The 22,762-nt window shown below is 39.6% G+C and overlaps 1 protein-coding gene across 16 annotated transcripts in view; it reads right to left on the reverse strand.

The window, feature by feature from the left end:
- The window catches only part of SPAM1 (sperm adhesion molecule 1), a 40,260-nt gene extending 21,807 nt beyond the window's left edge, over positions 1 to 18,453 (reverse strand). For 4 of the 16 annotated variants that reach the window (XM_085569730.1, XM_085569727.1, XM_085569728.1 and 1 more), the window contains exons 1-2: positions 5,979 to 18,453; positions 291 to 5,638 (exon numbers count right to left, since the gene is read on the reverse strand). The gene's annotated coding sequence lies outside the window, so the exon portion shown is untranslated. The remainder of the gene's footprint in view (positions 1 to 290; positions 5,639 to 5,978) is intronic. The other 12 variants (XM_085569734.1, XM_085569736.1, XM_085569735.1 and 9 more) reach the window with 11 other exon arrangements.
- Between the last annotated feature and the right edge of the window lie 4,309 nt (positions 18,454 to 22,762).

The raw sequence follows: 22,762 nt of genomic DNA on the forward strand, positions 1-22,762 counted from the left end.
CTCACAGCTATATATGTGCAGTTAATAATTTTTTGTGTGTGTAATAGTTCAATGAATCACTAGTATTGAAAAAAGGAAGTTAAAATACACTGAGAGAAAACCAGCTGATAGTGTCAGTTCAGCTGATATATACAGTTCAATGTGTGTAACACAAGTAAGTGGTTGTTCCACCTCACAAATCCTGACAATCTTTCCAGAAAGTCCTATTAAATTTTACCCTCCCTCTGTGAGATTTGAATTTTAAAATAGTAAAAATTTAAACAGCATAAAAATAATCAGTAAATACTCACCTCAACGAGTCCACAGGTCAGGACTTGCTGAAATGAATTAACAGGTGAGTGGACAAAATTATTATTCTTGTCTAGAAAGGCAGGGCTCTGGCCTGGCCAATTGGGATTTGTCTTTTGGTGAAAGCCTTAGCATAATTATAGGGTAGATGATGAAAGGTGTCTCCTGACACAGCTGATTGAAGTTGAGTAGTACAACAACACATTACTTGTCAGAGGTCTTACACCATGTTCTCTAGTTTACTGAACAAATTCTTTGAAATAGTCTGTTTTCTTCCTAAAATAAAGAAATACAGTTTGACTTAATTTTGCTTTTCAATGTAGCAGGGATATTTCTAATGGAGGTTAAAAAAAATGGGGTGGGGAGAGCAAAACTGTGTTCTGCTTTGCCAGAATCTAGAGTACCCCCAGGTGATGCATTCATACAGAGTGTGAAACAAGGTCACAGAAGAGATCCTGTGCTGGAGAGCAGATACCAAGATTGCCATGCTTGGAGATCACTGAGCTGAGTGCTACGTTGGACTCTCTGATTGCTCTCACAGGAATTCAGGCAGGACCCTTGGAGCTGTATAATTAAACAACAAACCACTCTCTGTCATTAAACTCCCAGTTTTGATTTTGCTCACACAGCACCATGGGTTGATTGAGGGCTTCCTTCACCACAGGGATGGCAGCCAGTGCCACACGTTAGAGTCATTTGGAGCTGTGGACCCTCTGCTATACTTACAGTATTGCAATTTACTTTCAATATTGCAATTTAAAAACTATTTTTTATCTTCCCTGGTAAAAAACCAATTTTGCCTTTGGAATAAATTTCAGTTTCAAGGCAGTCATTTCTATAAGTTTTTGTCATTTTAGATGTCATACGTAAGTGTATATAATGATAAATCATCCAAATCAGAAAAAAAAATCAGAATATTCAGCTGTCTACTTAGTTTTTAAAGGTCGACTGTAGAATAACAATTTAAAATAATTCTTTCTTTAAAAAAATGTTTAAAAATTAGTTTATAAAATTATTTTAAATTTATGAGAAAATATATTCTAAAGCAGTCTGCTATGATGAAGAAAGAAGATGGAATGGAACTTTTCAAATTACACATTTTCACATTATCATTCTTCAGTAACATGCTAGTATATCCGTTGCTCTTTTTTTGCATAAGAACTTTAAATCAATATTGTTTGGTTAAAGTTAAAAAAATAAACTAAAATTAAGTTTTGGAATTTTCAAATTCAGTGCTAAAATATGTTTTAGTGCTGAATTCTTCCACCTGCTGTTTTTTCAGGGAAAATAGGCAGCCAGATTTATGTGCCAGAAAAACAAGGAAAATAAGATCAACAGTAATTAAACTATGTAGGTCAAATTGATGCAGAGACACTCATGGTAGCAGTTGCTGTTTCAGCCCAAGCCATGGATTACAAGGCTGTACTACTTCACAAGTAGCAGTGTTTTTCTCTCCTGTAATGTGGCATCTTTATGATGCAGGATCCATTCCACAGTATTCTTACAGTCAGCATCACCATCCAGCATCTTTACCACTCGTCTGCTGGTCTAGCATTCACTTCCCTAGTCAAATAGGAATTTCCTCCCAGAATAAGCATCTCTTCTGGGTGCAGTATTAAATAATAAAGGGAATTAATTCTCAATGTTTGAATGAACCATTGAATCATTACTGTACTTGGTGCAGAATAGAATAAAGCCAAGGAGCCTGAGGAGTTACAAAAATGGTCCTGCAGAGATATGGGAAACAAAATGAAAAGAGGCGCACAATAGTTAAAGCACTCTCACACCTCGTTAAAACCTACCAGTTTGTCTCCAATGTCTCCAATCCCCTTGGCTTTTATCATCAAAATATTTAATATAATCAATATGTTCAATATATTTCTTTCAAAACAAGACTTAGAGTTGGTGGTAGAGAAGGTTCCTATCCCCACAACAAGCCTCACAGAGGGGTAGCCTGCAAATTGTTCACTCCAGTGCTCTTGGGGGTTTTTTTGTGGATACTGCTCGGTGTAAGAACAGCCTCACTTCCCACTCGATGTGTCCCTGCTGAGGCTGCCCGCAACAGTCCTAGCTTTTGTTTGGGGTTTTATGAGGTGGACATCTGTCCATTAGCAGCTGGAGAAGAGCCACCAGTATCACGCCCCACAGCTGCCAGCCTGTCAGCAGGCATTAACAATTTCCAGTTGCTGCTGAATGAGCTGGATTCAGCCCAATAACCTTGTGCTAAACATGTCTGTGCTCCTTCAAATCATAAGAGTATGGCTGTTGGGTGGCTCCTGATTTCACTTTGATATAACACAAGTTAAGTGTTCCTGCTGGCTGTGAGGCAGCAGGAAAGATTAAATAATAGAACAGCCACAACTATCAACTAAGAGAAGCTGGTAAAGATCTTCAAATACTACAATACACTATAAATAAAAAGTAGGATGCATAATGTGCAAAGGCAAAGCTGGTGGAAAGCTTCCAAGCAGTGTAAGCAAGGGTTGAACTCACTTGATCCAAGAATAAAACATGGAGAAACTAATCCCATTATTAATGAGCAGCAAAAATCAACATTGTGATTTTGGCAGAATGAATTGCAAGGCTGAGGGTACATGGAGTGGAGTGATGGGAGTCAGGGGACTTATCTGAAGAGATGGGATCTCACTTCCCTTCTTACCACACATCACCTGCTCTTCTGCCAGTCTGATTCCACTGAGATGAATCTCACCTCCTTGGCACCAGCCACTTCATCTCTCAGCAGAGCAAGTCATTAAGGCACCTGTAACCTGTTTCTCAGCAGCTGTCCCCTGAGCCTCAGTCACATATGTCAGATCCTACCCTGCACACACCAAATCCCCTTTTCCTAAGCCCACCTTTCATTCAGGTCCTTTTCTCTTTCTCAATTCCAGCACATCCCCATCTCCAACCCTCATTTGTCCAAAGTACCATCCTAACCTCCACAAACCCCAGGCATGTACCTGTATCCTGCTTACCCACCATGGCCATGGGACAGAACCCATCCTCCAATTTACATCACTCTGGGCACTCTTTTCCTTCAGCCCTTTAGATGGGGCTGACTTCCCCAGCTTGCTCCCAGGATTCTTGCCACTGGTGAGCATTGCCTTCCCATGAAATCAGACCTGGGCAGTGTTGTGTCTCTTGCAGGTAAATTATGGAAGCTCAAGTTGCACTGATAGTTCTGGTTAGCACCAAATGCATTTGGCATGCCCTGTGCACATCTAAGATTTGCTTTCCTCATTTAGGAATGACTGTCAATTGCCTTTGTCTTGATTTACCACTTATTCCTCTTTAGTCAAGATTTTCTAAATATTTTCCATAGTTCTTTGCCAGCTCCAGCCTAAATAATTCAAACTCTTTTTTTGGAGAACTATGGCTAAACTCCATCCAGTCCCCCACATCTGAGGTTCAACTGCCTATACAGATGGGACATTATAAACAACTATCACTTGTTTCCTCTTTTGTTTGAAAAAGCACTAGCACTTTAGGTGCTAGTGAGGTTGTAAATCTTTTTCTAGGACTGGAGTCTGCAAGAGATCTGACCAAAAAGTACATACTATAGACATCCTCAAATCTTATTGTCTGAGCATCTGTGTGGGGGAACTGATCTGAATACACGTGCTCTCATTCTGGCCTTCCTCACCAGGTTTCTGTGCTATGGAAACCAGGGCACTGGGGAAGAGACATGGAAGTCAGTGAGCTCCTCCTGAGGATGTACATGAAGCATACAAGAAAACCAGGGAGTTTGGGGGGATCCTGTTGTTTAGCCTGAGAGAGTATTTTCCTTCCTACATGTGCATAAACTTTCCAGGTGGACGTATGTCCTGAATGCACCAGAGTCCTCTTCTGTATTACAGGAGTTCAAGCCACTGACAGATCCTGCTGTCCTCTGGGGCATCTGAGGCTCTGCGGGCAAGTCTGTATTATGCAATGGGGACCAAATAAGTGTTTACCTTCTTTCCAAATAAAGCAGTTTACCTGCAGGGTACAATGAAATACAGAGACACCAGCCTGGATTTTTAAACTGTAAAGAATGTAAAATTGCAGCATTGTTCAGTATAGGACATTTTTAGTTTGCTTGGCCAATTTTTGGGACCTGAGACGCTCTCAGTGTGGAATAGTTCTCCACTGCACCTTCTAAGCCCTAAAGCTGCCTTTGACCAAACAGGGAGGTTTCAGTCCCACACCTCATTTGCAGAGTAGTTCTGCTGCTGTTGTCTCTGCAGACCCTTTAGTTTGGACAGGGCATCACATTCCTGCAGTTACAAATTTTTGCTCTTCTGGCATATTTGCATATGCAAGGCTACCTCTGACTTGTGCTTCTCTGTGCAAGCTAAGAAAATACTAAGAGGAGCAGCAGAACTCCCCTGGGAGGCCTCCTACAATGTGGCTTGCATTCAGTGCTTTCCAGGGCTCAGATCTAAGCTCTTAAAGGCAACAAAAAAGGCTCTTTTGCCTTTTCTTTTTTTTTATCCCCTACAATTTTGAATAACTAGCTTGTTTTCATTTTGAGAATGACAGATCTAATTTATATTTAAATCTTTCTAATCCCTTGCCAAGCCACCATAACAATAGGCATTGAAAAAATCAGTAAATAACAATTTTCCTAATTACCTGATGACCATTCATGTTTCATTGTCTTTTATGTCATTCTATGCCAATGCACTTTAAAGTTATATCTTCTAATGTGAAAGCTAAAATCAATCTGAAATAGGTTTAATTCAAGAAAGATATATTCCTGTTTATTACATGTACGTAATGAAAACAGCAGCTTCAACAAATGAGCAGAGGGAGAGACTCTCTTCCTCAAAGAGCCAAAGTGAAAAAAGGTTTGGGAACATAAACTCCAGTTTAAACCAACAGCAATAGCACAGGATGCTTTTGAATCTTATCTCATCCCGAAGTGTCATCAGGGAAAACCCAAACAATAGAGATAATTAACTGGTGCATGTCTGCAGATTTATTCCAATGAACCCACATTCCTTAACACAGTTGACATTTGGAATCATGCCGTTAGCAAGAGTAAGCCAACTGGCCTATTCGTGTACACTGATGTGGTCATCTGGGAAAGGATTCTTTCCATGTGGACAGGTTCAAAGCACACTTGAGAAGAAGAGAGAGAAGCACACATCCTCACCACAACAGCAGAGAACAGGAAGTTAACCAACTTTGCCGCTGTAAATATTGGAGAGTACAAGAGGCACTTACCAGCATTCCCTGGACTCCTTAATTCTTGTCATTTAGGATACAAGGAGCATTGGATCTCAGAAAAATCTGTCTTCCTGGTCTCAGATGATAGACTTTACTTTTTTGTACCAGAATGTGTCTTACAGGTCAGAACACTTATTTTCTGTTAAGGAAATATAATCCACCTGGCTGTTATTCATGTGGTAGACATGCAAATTCCATGCTAATGTTCTCCAACCCACTTTTTTTTCTAAAATAATGATGTTTTTATGAGCCGTTATAGGGTATAATACAGGGTAGAGAATATGACAGCATAGCAAAAACTATCTTTGGTTCAGAGTCTTGGCCTTTACCCCAAACACAGAAACATATCTCTGCCCCATGCAAAGGTATGCACAAGTCTCACGGGGTAGGAGGCTTTGTTTCCTGGTTATTCCTGCACAACACGTTGTGCAAAAGGAGGCAGATGAGAACAAGGAAGGAGAAAGGAGGAAGGAGAGTACCTGGGAATAAGCTCTGCCACCTGTGTCTGGAGTGACTGGAGGAGTTACAGTCCCCTGGCATCTTTCAGCTGGAAGATCTCTACAAGGGCAGCGAGACAGGTAGCACAGATGTGGGCAGCCAAAAGCACCTTCAGCTGTCTTTTACTGGAGCACAGCAAACAGAAGCAGGGAGATCAGTGCCTCTTCTATTTCCAGCTTTGAGAAACACAATTTGAGTCATCAGTGTGGACTAGATTCATTTCTTAAGGATTGCTATATTCCCTACTAGTTTCTGATAGGTGTTTTTAATTTTTTAGAACAGATTGGTGATTTCTCTTAAAAAAATATTTGCTCTCCACAGGTGTAGTTGATTTACTGGGGTTTTGTCCTCATCACCTTTGCTTGTATCAAATTGATTCAGACTGATTTCAAGGATTTGATTCCAAGACCTTCTTAGAGTAGAATCTGTTCTATTTCATGAGCATTCAAAACTTGTCTGGTGAGTCTGTCTTCCCTCCTAGCCTGCTTGTAAAGCCAAGGAGAGTTAAAACTCGTTATGGCTTTGCTATAACTATTAGTACACAGGAAGAAAATTTTGGAGTGTAGATACTAAAAGGTTATGACCAATATTTACCCTGTATTGCAAAAAAAATCCAAGGGTTCCAAAAGCCTTTTTTGTTTATTTTCTTTTCCTATTACTGGCTTACATATCACTTCTGAAGAAATCAGGAATAGACCAGTATCCATTTCTAATTAGATCTATCTAGAAGTGGTTTGTCCCTCATGCAAAAACTATTAGAAGATTCTTCTTACTTCTTTCTTCTAGAGTGAGAAATCAGATCCAGATTTGCTTGTGATTTCCATATTGAGAACAATAATACAAGTCATTTTAAGTCCAGTCTGACAAAGCTTTTATGCACTTTATGCATTATTTAAATAAATAAGAATCTCAGTTTAAATGAATGCTTGAAGCAACAGACCCTATTGTCTGTTACCTTTAAAAAATAAGTGTCCAATTTACTAATCCTGCTGAGAAAAGTGCCCATTAAAGTAGGCCATAAATGTTCTGTGTGAAAATGATGACTACCTGAATTTGAATTTTAAAAAAAAAAAAAAAAAAAAAAGACTTTTCAGAGGGACTGGGGTAGGAGGTTGCTTACCTGCTAGCTCCCAAACCAGTAAGTTTCCACATCTAACACAGCTGGAATGCAGGCTTAAAGAAAATCTGCATTATAAACTGCCTTGGAACTGCTTCTCCTGCTTGGGGAACTAATTTAAATGACTTCTGAAAGGTACAAAAGTAGCAGTTCATTTGGATTGCAAAGCAGTGTAGAAAAGGTAAGTGTTTTCCCAGGCTAGCAATCTACATGTTAAAGACATGAAAAGAACTAGCTGGAGTCATAAAGGCTAGTGCCAAAATATATTCAGGAAGAACCATGGTAAGTGAAATGGTGATTCTATGCAGCAGTGACAGCGTTCATGGGTTATATATCTTGCATTGTCTTAAAATGTTGTTGTATGCTATAGAAATTGCACTACACTTCAAGACAGAAGTATGCAATATTTGTAGAACCTAAAGGAATAGCTTTAGGAAATGGCAATTTCTACAAGAATTTCATGTCTAGACTAAATTTGATTTCAAATAGCTTAATTCTTTGCAATATAGAAGCAGAATTTCTGGAGGGTATTTTTTATACTCTTCAACTAGTCATTTGAGAACCATTAGAGTTTCTTCTAAGCTTGAATTTACTTGCAAACTGTCTATATAAAGATGATATATCGTCTTCTGGAATGCCTCTATAAAACAGTGAATTACTTATTTCCAATATCACTTTTCAAACCATACAGATATTTGAACTTGGTAACAAAAACACCTATAATCAGATCATTATGAAACAAACAGAACATGAGTGTGAGATAGAGATTAAAAAATTCAAAAGCTTTATGTAGGATTGTTTCAGGTAGTGGGTTTTTGCTATTTCTTGCTTCTGTGTTGAGCAAACCATCTAGGACAGGTGTTTCTCTGAACATAAAGGAAATTATCACTTGACTGAGGAAAAGGGAAAGATCTTGCAACTGGTGAAATATGCAAATATAGGAACCCTGTTCTAAATATCATCAGCAAAAAAAATGTTAAGAAGCACCTTTTTCTCTGCTATATTAATTCTGAATCCATATGGTCTCAGATAAAATAATTTAACAATGGGTTAGACAATAGTTAGAGTTTTCTATTTCATAAAGAGGGATTTTTGCATACTAATTTTTAAAGAAAAGCTTATGGAAGTAATAATTAACTTTCAAATAAGTAAATCACTTCCGATTACCACAGGATACACAACTGTTTTGCAACCCTATTTAGTAGACCATCTTTTATGGCCTACAGCTCTACCAGGGCTCTGGCCTAGGATGCAAAAAAAATTATTTCTCACTTTTAAGGAATGACCAGGAAAAAAGTTGGATTCTACTGACTAGAGACATATGCAAAAATCTATCCTGAGGCTGAAGTAATCAGCTAAGTAGCACAACAAAGACACAGCATGAGATGGAAATCAATGGAAATCTAGGAGAAACAGCATGATATGGGGGGAAGGGAAGGGAAGGGAAGGGAAGGGAAGGGAAGGGAAGGGAAGGGAAGGGAAGGGAAGGGAAGGGAAGGGAAGGGAAGGGAAGGGAAGGGAAGGGAAGGGAAGGGAAGGGAAGGGAAGGGAAGGGAAGGGAAGGGAAGGGAAGGGAAGGGAAGGGAAGGGAAGGGAAGGGAAGGGAAGGGAAGGATACTTAAAAGGAGATTATTAGGAAAATATGGTAATCATTTTTATTGTTATGCAATGGAAAAAATATTAAAAGGGATGAAGCAACATTTACATTCTCCCTGTCCACTAGGGTTTAGACAAGGACTAAGAAAGCAAGGGATAATCAGATCATCTGCAGACTCTTTCAGATGATCAAGACTTGAGGACATTAAAATCTTCCTTAACCTGTCCTCTTTATCCCATAGTTAAACAATACTGGCCCTTTCTCCGTCTCTTCTCTTAATGGGCTCAAAGTATCTACAGTTAAATATATTTTTTTCCTTTATCATGGCATCACAATTAAATTGAAATTTCAGTTCCAATCTATTCAGTTAGTATCTAATCTACCTGTTTCATCACATAAAATTTGTATAGTGAATGTTCAGTGCTCTGGCATAAAATCTGTGGTACAGCTGGAAGTAATTGAGTTAATGGCAATGAAGACTGAGCTATTTTCCCACTCTTCAGGCAAATTGGAGCCTAATAACTTCAAATGACACTCACATAACATTACAGTGAAGTTTTCATCCTGCTGCCTATTTTATCCTTCTGGGCAAAAAGATGACTGTTAAGCTGCCAAATTGATACTTTCCTTTATGGTTTAGTATTGGATTTCTCTCATACATCTAAAAGTTATGTCCCTGCTCTGAGCTGGTTATTCCAGACACTCTATCACTGACAGAAAAAGACAGAAACCCCTAAAGCATGACCCATCCCATCCCTGTACAGCACCTATCTAGTAGATTTAGCCTTGCCAGGAGATACGTTCTCCTTCTAATAATGAGTGAGTAAATCATGGGCACATAACTGGGCCCACAGACATAAATTGTTGAAGTTGTATCAACTGGATGCCACAGAGCTCTTTCCAGGTAATTTCAGGCATTTAGCTGAGATGCTTGTTTTAGGAATGCAGTTGTCAAAGACTATCTCTGCAGGAACCTCCCAAGTCCTTCTCAAATCCTCAACAGTGTGTGAGGGGGGAGCAATCAAATCACCCTGCAGGGACAGTGCCTGTCTCTCTAAGTTGCCTGCAAATGGTACCTATTAGAGCAGGGTTCTAATTAGCAAACGAAAGGTAAGGTAGATGAATTCAAGACCTAAATAGTCAGTTATTCACACAGAGAATGAAAAGTAATTTCTCTCCCTAGGAGATGGAAGTGCTTTCTGCACTGTATTGCACTACTCAGGATGTGATAAAGGACAATGAATACCATCACACAAAATTGCTCAATTTGAGAGTCAGTGCACGGTCTGAAGATGTGCTGAGGACCCACTGGGGCAGCAACTCTGGTGTAGTGGCTCATCTATTTCTTCTCCAAGGTACTGCATAACTGAATACTAGATGTTTAGCCTATTAGTCAATAAACTTATATAAATTCTAATAATCACCTACTTAAAAGGAAAAAAAGGACAAAAAGTGAAATGAAAACACGTATATTGATAACTTTTCCAAAGAGCATACTGTGTGAGACAGTTAAATCAAAGTACAGCATTGCCTGTACCAAGTTAGCTCCAAAGATGCCCATTATATAAGCAATTGTAATCATCCAAAATAATTCAGGCAATGAAAATGTGCATATTAATTATTTATTTTTTTTGTGTACAGGAGCAAGGTGTCAGATTAACTTCTTTTATTGCAAAGTATTGATGATATTGAAGTTAATGACATCTCATTCCTGGATATATTTGTCAGAATCTTCCAAGTGAGATAAATTTTAATAGGCCACTTGGTCACTTCTTTGAAAATTTATATATATCCCCAAAATTCACATATTCTTTTCAAATACTTCCCACAGAGTAAAATAATCGTACAACTTTTATTTTACTCTAATAGTCACCATACCATTCATAACCTTTGACATCATACAAGATAGATCCTCCCTTTTCTGGTACCTACAGAAATTTTTATTATAGCCTATGATTTTGTCCTTTTACCAGGAATCATTGTATAATCAGTCATTTTATATATATACATACATATATATCTATATATATAATCATGTAGAGGGCTCTTTCATTCCTGTTCATATTCTTTTTCCCTAAATTGCTTATAATGTTTAACATGTTTTTGAGGGAGGGTTCTATTCAGATCAGTGTGCAATATTGCGAGTGCAGGGATGTCCCACTACTACACCAAATTCAATTGTTTGGGGTTTTTTTTGCAGTTAGATGAAGCTACTTGTTTTTTAGCCACTGATATTTGTTATGCTCTTCTAGCATTTCTTTTCCTAGGTACACCTCTTTCAGTGAGCAAATGTTTTTTGTTATTTATCTCTATCTCCCTTTCCTTGAGGGAGACAAATCTTCCCTTCTCTGGTTGTTACCACTGTTTTCCCCATACCCAGTGCCCTGTGAAACTTGAACAATTTACTACAACTAATTCCCTGAGAACTGCCACTAATTCAGAAAATGTACTCTGATTCTCAGTGAATACAATTTATTTATTCACTGGCTCTTCTTGTCTCTGAGGGAAAAATTAAGCAAACACAGATATTTTCTTGCTTTTACTTGTGAATAAATCTGAATTTGTTCATGCAAAGTAAAACTAAAATACTGCAGAATGGAAATACAGGTTGAAGATAATCAGGACCTTCTTATAACACAGTTTTGTTTGGTAACTGGGAGGAAGAAGAACTTGGTCTTGCATAAGAGCACTAAGGAGCAATTCAGAAATAGGACAGGAGGATAAAAAAGGTGATCAGATTCTAAAATATTACAGGCCACTAATACAAAGGAACAAAGAAAAGAGAATAAGTGTATATTGTCAGGAAGGGGAGGGGCACAAGTAAATATATTTATTTGTTGCATTCATCACCAGTTTTTAAAAATTGCTTGTAAAATGCCTTGCCTTAGGATCTGACCCTGTGCCATCAAAATCAAAGCACTTTTGTCTTTGTTTATTGTGCTAGAGTAGTACTAGCCTCTAGAGATAGCCAAAAATTTAGAATGTGAAGAAATTAGTGGAATATTCTGAAGAGCTGGGGGAGAGGAGTATTTTGTAAATGGAACACAGGAACTACTGCTCTTTTTATGTAGAAACTTGGACTGAAAATATTTCCAGGAGCCACAGGAAGGCAGTGTGTAGCAATTTCATTGTAGTTTTGGAGGCTACATGCCTGATATCTGAGGAAAGTATGATAAATATCAATTTTGCTACTTCAACTCAGCTTAGTTGAATATTTTTCAATGGAACATTAGTTTCAGGCAGAAAATGTTGACTCTTGACCTTTTGCTTAATTCTGACCTTATCGTTTAGATTGCTATAATGTAAATGACTGATATGGTGTAAATTTGCATGTAAATAACTACAAGGTTGTTTGGTATTTACAACATTTCCATCTTCAAAGTGGAGTTGGCCTTCTGTGAATGACCTAAAGTGTGCAAAAAAAAGTGAGTTTAGGGCAGCAAAAGATGAGATGTGTCAGGAAGAAAAATGCCTAAAGCCACAAACACACAAGCATCTTTCAGAGCCTGTGCCAGCCAGCTGGCCCCAGGTGGGCAGACAGATTTCTTTGTGAAGTTCCCTTACCTCAATGATGAGGCTACCCAGGACTCAAAAATCCCAATTTCGGAGACAACTAATGTAGGCAGAAGTCAAAGAACCCCTCAGACTCTCTTTTGGGGGCCAGGGTTTAAAGGCCCAGGTGCTTAGGTCAGGTAATCAGAGTGTAATTACAGTGTGGCCCACCCTGTAATTTCACTCCTTTACACCCCTCCAGAGGAACTGGCAGGTGGAGGGGGTAAACCCACAGCTCTTCTCATGTTCACAGACAAAATGGCTGCAGACAAAAGTCTCTGTTTTCCTGCTCTTCCAGAGTCCAAAAAATAAGATATTTTGAAGGGAATCATCCCAAACTTGCTTGAACTTCTCCTTTCTGGTTCCTTGCAGACAATTGCAAGAATCATAGCAACTATTAATCCAGAGGAATGGGTTAATAATCCAGTGTATGACTGACATTTATGGAGGGGAGGGTTGGGGCACTGGTGTATAAAATCCCCTGAATACTGGTACCCAGTGTCTGGCATGTGTCCTGGTGCGAGGGATTCATCCAGTTGGCCTCTCCCCAGTGCTCATTCTCTGCTATCCCCATCTTTGGGATCTGGCTGTACCAGCCTGGGAGCTTGGATAAACTGAATTCCCTGCAGAGCTGATAACAAAGTCTCTGATGTGTCTGTGTGGAAAACAACAGTTTAAACATTTCTGGAAAAGAATTCACAATCCTATTGGATCCTATGTAAAAATTTCCGATTTGACCTACATTTTTCTTTTAGATCACCATATTTTCTAACACAGTAGTTTTTTCCCCACGCCTAGTCTGATACTCAGTCTTTTTGGTAATAATTCAGTCATATGAACTTTCTACATATTTTACTATATTTCAAAGGGAAGAACATATTTTCTTTCAAAAGTCATTTTTCCAAGTTAATTACTTAGTATTAATACAGATTTTTCATTATGCAAATCACCTTATAAGCCCATTAGCTATTGTGGCTGTCTTTGCTATTCTTGACTAGTTTAATTCTGTAGAACAGTGTGCAGCAGCCCCACACAAAGGGTTCACTACAGGAACGAAAACCTTATTATCTCTCTCACCTCACAGGGATATATTTCAGCCAAGAAGAATTTCAGAGCAGCTTTGTTTGCCGATGGGTGAACGTCTGTCACTGAACTTGGCTGTTGATAGGGGATATAGAGAATTCTTGCAGAAAGGAAGCAGAAGATTGAGAGGGAAGAATAGTTTTGTAGAAGTAATATAAAGTGTAATAATAGAGGAGGAAAGCGATATGCTGGTGAGTTTTGCAGTTTATATGTAGGAAGGAACAGCTGGCTTGTGACCCTTTGAGAAGTTTTTTAAGGTATTTGCTCCTTGCAGTGTGGAAAACTGACAACATTCAAGCCCCAAAGGGAAGAACCTTCAATTCTGCCCAAAGCCAGTAAATTCAGTGTCTTGTTTTCTGACCTTTCTACATGCTAAACTTTCTGTTTTGCCTAAACTGCTAGTTAAAGTATAAAAGTCTGATTTTATATGCAGAAGTATAAACATTGAAACCAAAGTTTTCATCAATAAGAGGAAATTAAGAGACCTGAGTATTCAGAAGTTTTATTCAGCTTGCAAAAAGCTGTCCAGCTGTAACTGAAACTCATCAAAGTCTCCTGAACCAGACAAATTTCCTAGATGAGGTTTTTGAATGCAATTTTCAGTAATTTCTCTATTCTTAATATTGGTAAGACCATCAGAATAGGATATATGTGGCATTTTTGTGCCACTTATATTTTTAATTTTAAAAAACATTTTCAAGAAGCATAGACTGTGGCAGACTGGAAGAAAACTGTCCACTTTTTTCCCTGGGAGTTTGGACTTAGTTTGCTTTGGGAAAGGATTGCTGAAAGGTGCAGGTGGCTGTTACTGAACCTCAGTTCAGTCAGTCTAGCCTCAGTTTTTACTCAAATTTGAGTGGTATTTCTTGTTCCTATTTTCAGTGCTGTAATCCCTGAATTACCATTATCACTGTACATTAGACCAGAAGGAGTAAGATTTAGGTCCACAGAGCCAGTTAAGTATTTAAAGCTTTTCAAAGCATGAATTCTATTTGAATCAGTTGGAGCTGGTTGGTAAAATACATTCTTGAACACAGAACATAGAGCCTGCAGTGTAATGTTAGAAAAAATATATCCCTATCACCTGTTTATTTACATTCTAAATATCTCAGGCTTTAAAATGTTAAACACTTTCTGCAGGGGTGCAGAAGCAAATGTTTCAAAGAGTCTTTTGACTTTAGTATTTAAAGCACAGGAGGTAAAGCTGCTAGGAAAGCTGTTTCACATTCAAATGGGGAGCTTTTTCATTAAATTTATTTCTGATATAAATGAAATAGTTTCTTTTTTCTCTAACAAAAAACCTCACTGAAAAGGGGAGAGGAAGTTGCAACAATATCAAAATGTTCTTGGAAGAAATGTTTGCAATTACTTTTCATTTTCACTTTATATTTAGTTAGAAGTTAAAAATCTGAAGGCAAAATTATTTGTTAAAACTAATCAGCTATAAAAGGATTTTGTCATTTCCTGACTGAAAAAAAAAAAAAAAAAAAAAAAAAAAAAAAGGGGTTTTAAAGCGATAGCCAGAGAGAGCATCTGGACTGCATTATCTGTATCCCTTGGAAATAAGAGGACATAAGTGCTGGAAAATGCAATTGAAAATAAAGATCTCTGACATTTGTTCCAAGCTGTCGTTTCTTTGATTTTTTTCCTACAAGACTTGCCTTTTGCCTGCAGGTTTGTTTCAGAAGCCCTGGCATTGCCCTGGCTCTGAAGGTCAAATGTGGCCCAGGGCACCGAGACCTCCCTTCAGGAGGAGCAGGATTATCTCCTCCTCTGGGCTGCTCCTGTGCACCTCTGGGTGCCCTGAGCTGGGCTCCTGCTGTGGCTGGAGCCCTTTCCTGCAGGACATTAGTCCAGGGAAAAGATAACAAGCTTCCTAAGCCATTGCCCTCATTTCTGTCCTACCTGTTTCAGTTTTGGCTTTTTGCTGCTCTTTAGGAGAAGGAAAAGGAAGATGTATGTTTTGACAGGTGAAACTTCAATAAAAATAAACCTTTTGCATGCTCACTTCTAAACTCTTCCTGTGTTGATTTGTCTTACAGGCTGTTTTATGCTGCTTAGTAGGTGAACTAATGGTAAAAATAAATTTATCAGAATGTATGACGTCTCAATGTGGAGATAAACAGGGATACAGCAAGCCCTGTCTAAGCTGTAGGATGTTCTCTTACATAAAAAATGGATGGTGGAATAACAGTCAAAAAATTATTCTATTTAGTATACTGCTCCTCTGCCTAAAAGCTTATTATAGTACCTTGATAGAAATAATTCCAAGTGACAAGTCTTTCTTTATTGCCATTACCATGTGCAAACACAATGAGCTAACAAAGATTAACAAGCTCTACCATTTTGTACTGATGGAGTTTGTCCACCTGCCAGCATCACTTTTTTTCACTACGTGGGTCTGTCTAAGAGAAGGTGATTTTTGGAATCTCACTACCATTACTATTGCCATAAAACGAGTAGGAAGATGTCTTGAGTATGTGTCAATTCTCAGTTAATTTTGATATTGTAGCCCCAGGTTCTGCCTGTTAAGAGTTATTTTACTTTTTACAGTGCCAGACTGGTAGGAATTAATGTACACACTGAAAATCAAACACACAGTCTTGTTGTCAACACTAACACTGTGAAGAGCAGCAACCAATGCTGTAATGTTTATAACAGGTCTGTCTGTGTACATGCAAATAAATTTGACAGATTGTGCAATATATTAATGAAATGGTGCTCAGTATCCTCAAAAAACAGATTTTAGTAGATACTACTCACAGAGTTCAGCTATTTTTTTTCCAAAGGAAGAAATGCATATTTTAAGTAATTTTCTATTCTGTGTGTAAAGCTTTTTTTTTTTTTTTTTTCTGGCTCATTAGGATATTAGAAACTTTGTGCTCAAAATGAGGGGACTGTGCTCTTAAGATGTTAGGTGATTTGGAGAGGTTTTCAAATTTGCCATCAGAGAATCTGTATGGTAGAGATATTACTTTGTTACTCCTAACTTGTAAAAGAGGTTCACTTGTGTCTGCCTTAGTTTTCCTCGTATTTCTAGTTCTCTGAATTACTGACCTGTCTCTATTCATTTCTAAGGTTAAATGAAACAGACAATGCTTTAAAAATATAAAATGGCAGTCAGGAAAAAAATTATATTAGGAGTAGTTAGTAATGGATATTTCCAGATCAGATCCCACGAAAATGATGAATTAAGAAGCTTTTTGAAGGTGAGAAAAAGCCAGACTTCATATGGTCACAAAGTATGTTAAGGACAGAAGGCAGGGCAGCTCTGACAGGCCTTGTCTTTGCCCATAGCCTACAGAGCTCTCACCTGACAGGGAGGGATCTGGTTTTAAATATTTCACCTGTAGGCTTCAGAAAACTCTTTTCCCCTACCTTTCTCAGGGAACCTGCTGATGGTTTAGGGAACTTGAGACTTCTTCCTGCTGCACCTAGGTGTTAGGAGAGGTACCTATGTGGAAGTGTCCAAAGTTTCTCCTGGATGTAGTTCCTCTCATGCCTGCAGGTCACATCTTCAATGTGCTCTTGCTGACTGACAAAAGAGGATCAAACGGTTCCCTGCTGTGACCCTGAGGGCATTGATGACTTTTCTGTCCTTCCCTCCAGCCCAGGTCCCAGGAGCCCCAGTTCAATCCAGCCTGGGGCTATTGGTCCCTGCCCCAGAGATGTTGCTGACATGCCAGTCTCCAGACATGTCTCTGTGTGGATGCCTTGGACCCATGCTGTCAGCTGAACAAATGTACATGTCCCAGAAAACACTTATCCCACTCAACCAGGCTTCAGGGGGTCAGGCTGCAGTGCAGGAAAGCAACATTCAGTAAAAATTCTACTATATAACAGTCTGTCTGTCTCCAGGAAATCAAAGGTATAACAAAACTCAAGTCATTCCTACTTATTAATCATATTATTCCAAATACCTTCCCAACTTTATTAGACCCTTTATTGGTTTCCAATCCTGAAACTACAGTTCTAGGCTGTTGAATAAAATGAGATAGAGTTGGGGTTTATCAGCATCATCTGGTTCTCCCTCAGATATTCGGAAGATATATTCTAAGGACACCTAACAAATCACTCTCTGTTGGTCACATAGCTGAGAATTCCAGAGAATGGCACCAAAATCATAGATGTGAAATAGATCTTGAGTTAGCCAGATGGCAAGCGGGTCAAGTGCTGATGAGACATTGCTAGGAAAACTGGCTGTGTTGAAGGAATGTAACAGTCTAGAGTGCTAGGAAGCACCTAAGCAGAAGATTTTAGGGCTATGGTAACATTTACAGGCTAGGTGGAAGAATCTTGGTTCATTGTGGTTGCTACCATTCTGCATTTATTAGCAGAATGAAACAGTGAAATAAGCCATCTTTGTGAATGTTCCCACATTTCTTTTATAAACACGAATTTATGGAGACTAAAACTACAAAACCCCAGAGCAATCAGTTTTAAAAACACTTGGTGATGATCTACTTGTCTATATACAATATATTATAAGTATTGTGTTCTGTCCTAGGTATCTCCACAGAGTTGGTAGGTATGACACAGGGTGCACAGGAGTTCCATGTCCATCTAGGACAGTAGGTGAAGGTCAGGTGATGTATACCTGAATCCCACCCTTCACTTAGGAATGACCCAGCTCAAAGAGTAGCAGGCTTAAACCAAAATAAGTAAATTCATACAGAGGTTTTTTACCTGGTTCTGCTGAGGTCTGCTGCTTACAAGGCTTTGCAGGAGAGAGCTATCAGAACTGTCTGTTCCCAGGCTACCTTACCTTTATACTGGCTGGCAGACATTCAGTTCTTCCAGTCCTTCCCTAAGTGGCACGGAGTGAAGTTTGTGGCACACCACTTATGCCCACATTCACTTGTTACAGCATGTACTCTTTGGCACAGTAAACAAAGCAATCCCAACCTCCTCCCAGCATTTGAGATCAGGAGGGGTGAGGGCCCTTGGAATGCAGACGGAAGCATGTGGTGCTTTGTGAAAACTGAAGTCCCTGATCATAGATATGAAGAGAATGAAAACCAGCCATTGGAAAATCTGCAAGCTCCTGAAACGGCACAAGTCAGAAATGTGATAGACAGGTGGAGGCTTGAAGTGAGCGTGTTTGTGCTTTTGACTGACTCCTCTTGACCTCGTGCTCCTCAGTGGAGCTGCACATAACCCACTGACACGCAGCGCTGCGCAGCAGTGGCTGCGGGGGTGCTGGGGCAGCCCCAGCACATTTGTGAAACCTCTGTGCGTATGACAGACGCAGGAAGCCCGGAGGGCAGAGCTGCCAAGGAACGGTACAAATCCTGCTCCTCGTGAGGGGGAGCAAAGCAAGGGGGTGCCCAGCTCTGCCAGGGTACACAGGCTGCGTTTCTGATTCCCCCTCCCTGTGTGGCCCAGCTAATCACACCGAGGAGTTTGGTTTGCTGACCCTGTTGCTGTGCTGCTTCACCAGCTGTGTGGGCTCCTGACTGCAGCACCATGGTACGCAAAGGGACGCAGAACTGTTCAGAAAGCAGAGCCTTGGAAGCCAGCGTGGGACATGGAGTTACCAAGGCAAACCGAGTAACAAAATATCTGTGGTTTTTTCAACTCCTCCCAAAAGGAGATTTGGACTGCACTGTGTAAAAATACTCAGTAAAGAAGGTTAGAATAAGAAAAGGCAATGTCACTCTTGTATTTCAATCAGCAGATGAATTCACCTTACTTTGGAAGTGGTCCATTCCCAGGAAATTTGAGATAATATGGATAAGTCATATTTGTTCATTTCTACACCATCAAATGTTCCACTGAGAAATCAGAAGATTTAAAAGATTATCATGTTTTTTCCAAACAATGAGTTGATCAGTGCTACAAAGTCTGTTTGGGAAACTAGGTAATCACATTCCTCTAGGTAGATTTCAGTAGATGTGAGTTTCTAGTCATAATACTTTTCTGTCTGTTTCCAATTAATATTTTAATGAGCAATTTTTGTTCAGCAAGCCTCTTGAGGAAACAGCAAATTTTATTTGAAACGAGAAAAAATTTCCAAAAAAATACATTTTACATCTTCCTCCACTAACATTTTCCTTGAATACTGATTTAAATAATTTGATTGACCTGGTCAGAAAGATTGAATGCCTCAGAAAGCACAATAAATTTGTGGGTAAGCAACCTATTCCTAAAAATGACAGAACATTAAAAAATTAAATATTTTAATGTAAAAATCAGATGCTGCATTCTATTCTATAAATAGGCAAACCATGTAAGTAAAGGTAGTCTGCTACAAGTAAAGCAAATTTTTATTTCATAGGCTTGGTGACAACATAAAGAAATACCTTTTCATGCCCTGTAGCTCCATTATGTCGAGTTATGTAAATGCAATAATGTTTTAAACAAGTAGACAAGACAGTTCTCACAGTGGTTCCATGTCTGTAGGTCAGCTATTCACACTGTGACCTAGAGCCACCAGGCAGGCAGCACTCGGGAGGTTCCTGTCCCCTGCAGTGCCTGCTCCCGCAGGAGCGTGCCTGGGGAGGCAATCACAGACGTTTTGGAGACACTTTTCGGTTGACTTGAGTTCCTCCCTGCGTTCTAGATCTTGAGCATGAGGGCATTTTTTTGAGGTTTACATCAGCAATCTCAGGAGTTGGTAATTTAGGACTCTTTTATTCAGCAGCTGAAACTGATGGGAGAGCTGTGTGATAGGTGTGAGTTTGGAGTGAGACTGACTATTTTAAAACCCTTGTGTGGTATTTTTATTCAAAAGTATGGCACTGCCATACTCCCATACTCCCACTGGCACTGCCCTTCTCCCTCTGTCTTTGCTTGAGTTGCTTTAAGTCATTCTAAGAGTATAGGGAGGAAGGGTGTATCAAACGTACTTTTAACAGCTAGAAAGCATTCAAGAAAGGATATGATGTAGTCTAGTAAAAGAGTTAAGACAGATAAACTGCTTATAGTCTCACTTGGCAAACTCTGGAAACCCCTGCTAATTGCAATTCATGGTTTTAGTCCTTTTTATGCAAGTTTGTGATTTCTTCATTCTGAATGAATAAATGAAAGCACAGAGTAGAGAGGGACCATATGTCATTTCTGTTACCACTCCTCCCATTTAGTTGCTTTTGCTGAGAAGAAATGGGATCAGGAGTGCAACAGTGCCATAACTGCTCTTACAAGACTTCTGCCAGTGCACAGACACTTAAACAAGTGGGGAAGACCCTAGGGGAAACATAGCAGACATGTGACGTGAAGAACAGATCATTTGTACTTTGGACCCTCCCTATGCTCTACTTGGTGGCGTCTGCTTTTGCAGAATGTATGGTTGCAGTAGTTTGCAGTAAGGCAAGACCCTGTTCATCTTTTGGATTTGGGGATAGTCTGTTCATCTGGGCTCTGAGGGCTCTCACCCTCTTCATGGCTCAGCCATCTGCAAAACTGTCTCTTTGGACTACAGTTTGACTATCTGTAAAATGGTTGCTTAGGGCTTTGTAAAGTATTTCAAGATTCACAGGCTGGACATGCTATAAACGAGCAGGTATTTACTGGGGACATTATGTGAGTGACTTAAAAGCCACCAACTATTACAAACAGTAGGCATTAAGCTCTTTTTGATGTTTGGCTTTATGAGTTTTCATTCATTTCTTCATACCACATAGGCCAAACAGTATGCCTTGATCAGTGGTCCAGCACCTTTGGGAAGTGTTTGCATCTGGGCCAGAAGCTTTAGAGCTGATCTGCAGAGAAAATCTAGTGTGTCTGAGATACACTGGATCTGCAGCATGATCCGAATAGACGTGCCATTTTTTGAAAATGTTATATTCAATGCTCAGATGTCACTTATCTGATCTCCTCTGTAGCCATGAACATGAAAGGAAGTGCCAGACTAAATTTTCAGTCAGAATAAAAAAAGGCATGCTTGGAGAAATCCATCTACAAGCTAATACCATCTAAATGTGTTCCTTCATAAATGAAAATTATTATTTCTTCTGTACTCTATATTTTGCCAGGCAACACTGGAGGAAACACTCCAGGTATTGAAAAGCAATAGTAAGTGTGTAGGAGTTGGCAAAGCTGGTTGCCAATACACCAGGCAAGAAGCTTACTGATGGCAACCAGCAAGTAGCCTGGCAACTTGCATTCCAGTGATTCTGCAGAGCAGAGGTCACATCCCCCAGAGGTCACATCTCCCTTCCCATTGCTCTAGGCTTTGCCCTGGTCAGGCACTCAGCCTGGACAGTTCAGCTGTGTGGCATGGCCGTGCCTTCCCTGCTGGAGCTGCCAGCACACCCTGCCTGCACTGCTGCACCCAGGCCTGGCTCCAGAGAGACCCCACTGCCCTCACTGCTCTGCCTCCACTTCCCACCACCCAGTACAGTCCTGGCACTACAAAGCTGCCAAGTGAAATTGCTCCTCTCCTGCTCTGTTTGCCAAGATTGCACAGGACCAGTCATGCTGATTATTCATTATAAAGTCCTAATATATATTTAATGACACCAATTTTTTTTTGTAAAGCCAGCTGGTATTTTAATAGCCTTAATAATAGCACATATTAGTAGCATTATTACTTGTTTGTGTAAATCTCCACATTCACTATGCTATGCCAGCAGTAACTAATGAATGCGTTCTAGGAAATTGATTCACCTGAAGCAGATTTCTCTGAGTAAAGCTTTAACACCAGGGAAATAGGATGTGAGTTTGGTGTGGGAGTGGATATGAGAGAGATTTAAAGCTCTTTTTGGATTTATAGAATAGCTTCCAATTCCTGCTGATGCAGAAATCAGTTTAAAAATAGATAATTCCACCTGGGCCATTTGTGTGCCTGCTGCTCCAGACTCAGCCAAGAGCAGCAGACCTGCTGTGTAAGCCAAGCTGATGAGAGGTCTGAATCCAAGATGGAGGGATGCCAGTGTGACATCTTTCAAACAGTCTTTTCCATCCATCCTCCATATGACTAAAAAAATTAATAGTAAGAACAGTTGAAATAAACCATATTACTGGGCTGCAAAATCAGGGGTGTCCGATGAAAGCAGCTTGATCAGCAGCCTCAGACAGGCAGACACTGAGAAAAGAAAACCAAACCTAAGACTATTTGAGGTCTTCTGTTTGGCCTTGGATGTTCTGCTTTACAAGATACCTTGCAACCCTAGATTAATGTATGAAGTTGGCAAGATAAAATACTAGGCATATAGACAGCAGAAGCAAGAAGGAAGCTAAATTTTACAGCTTTGCAGACCATGGACCAGTGCTATAGCTGTAAATGATGGCAACAGCTATAAATGTATTGAAGCTGTTACCTAAAAGATGGTAGTCAGCACCTCCAAAAGGAGTCAGAACTTGGTTAGTTCTACAGAGTCTCAGTGGGAGCAGATGTTAGCCAGACTTGTGCTGAGCACTTGTTCAGGTTGGGTATTTGACTTTTCCTATTTGTTATATCCTTGCGTCACACCAAC

The sequence above is a fragment of the Lonchura striata genome, chromosome 1A, assembly GCF_050655825.1.
Source record: "Lonchura striata isolate lonStrDom1 chromosome 1A, ASM5065582v1, whole genome shotgun sequence".
Lineage (NCBI taxonomy): Eukaryota > Metazoa > Chordata > Aves > Passeriformes > Estrildidae > Lonchura > Lonchura striata.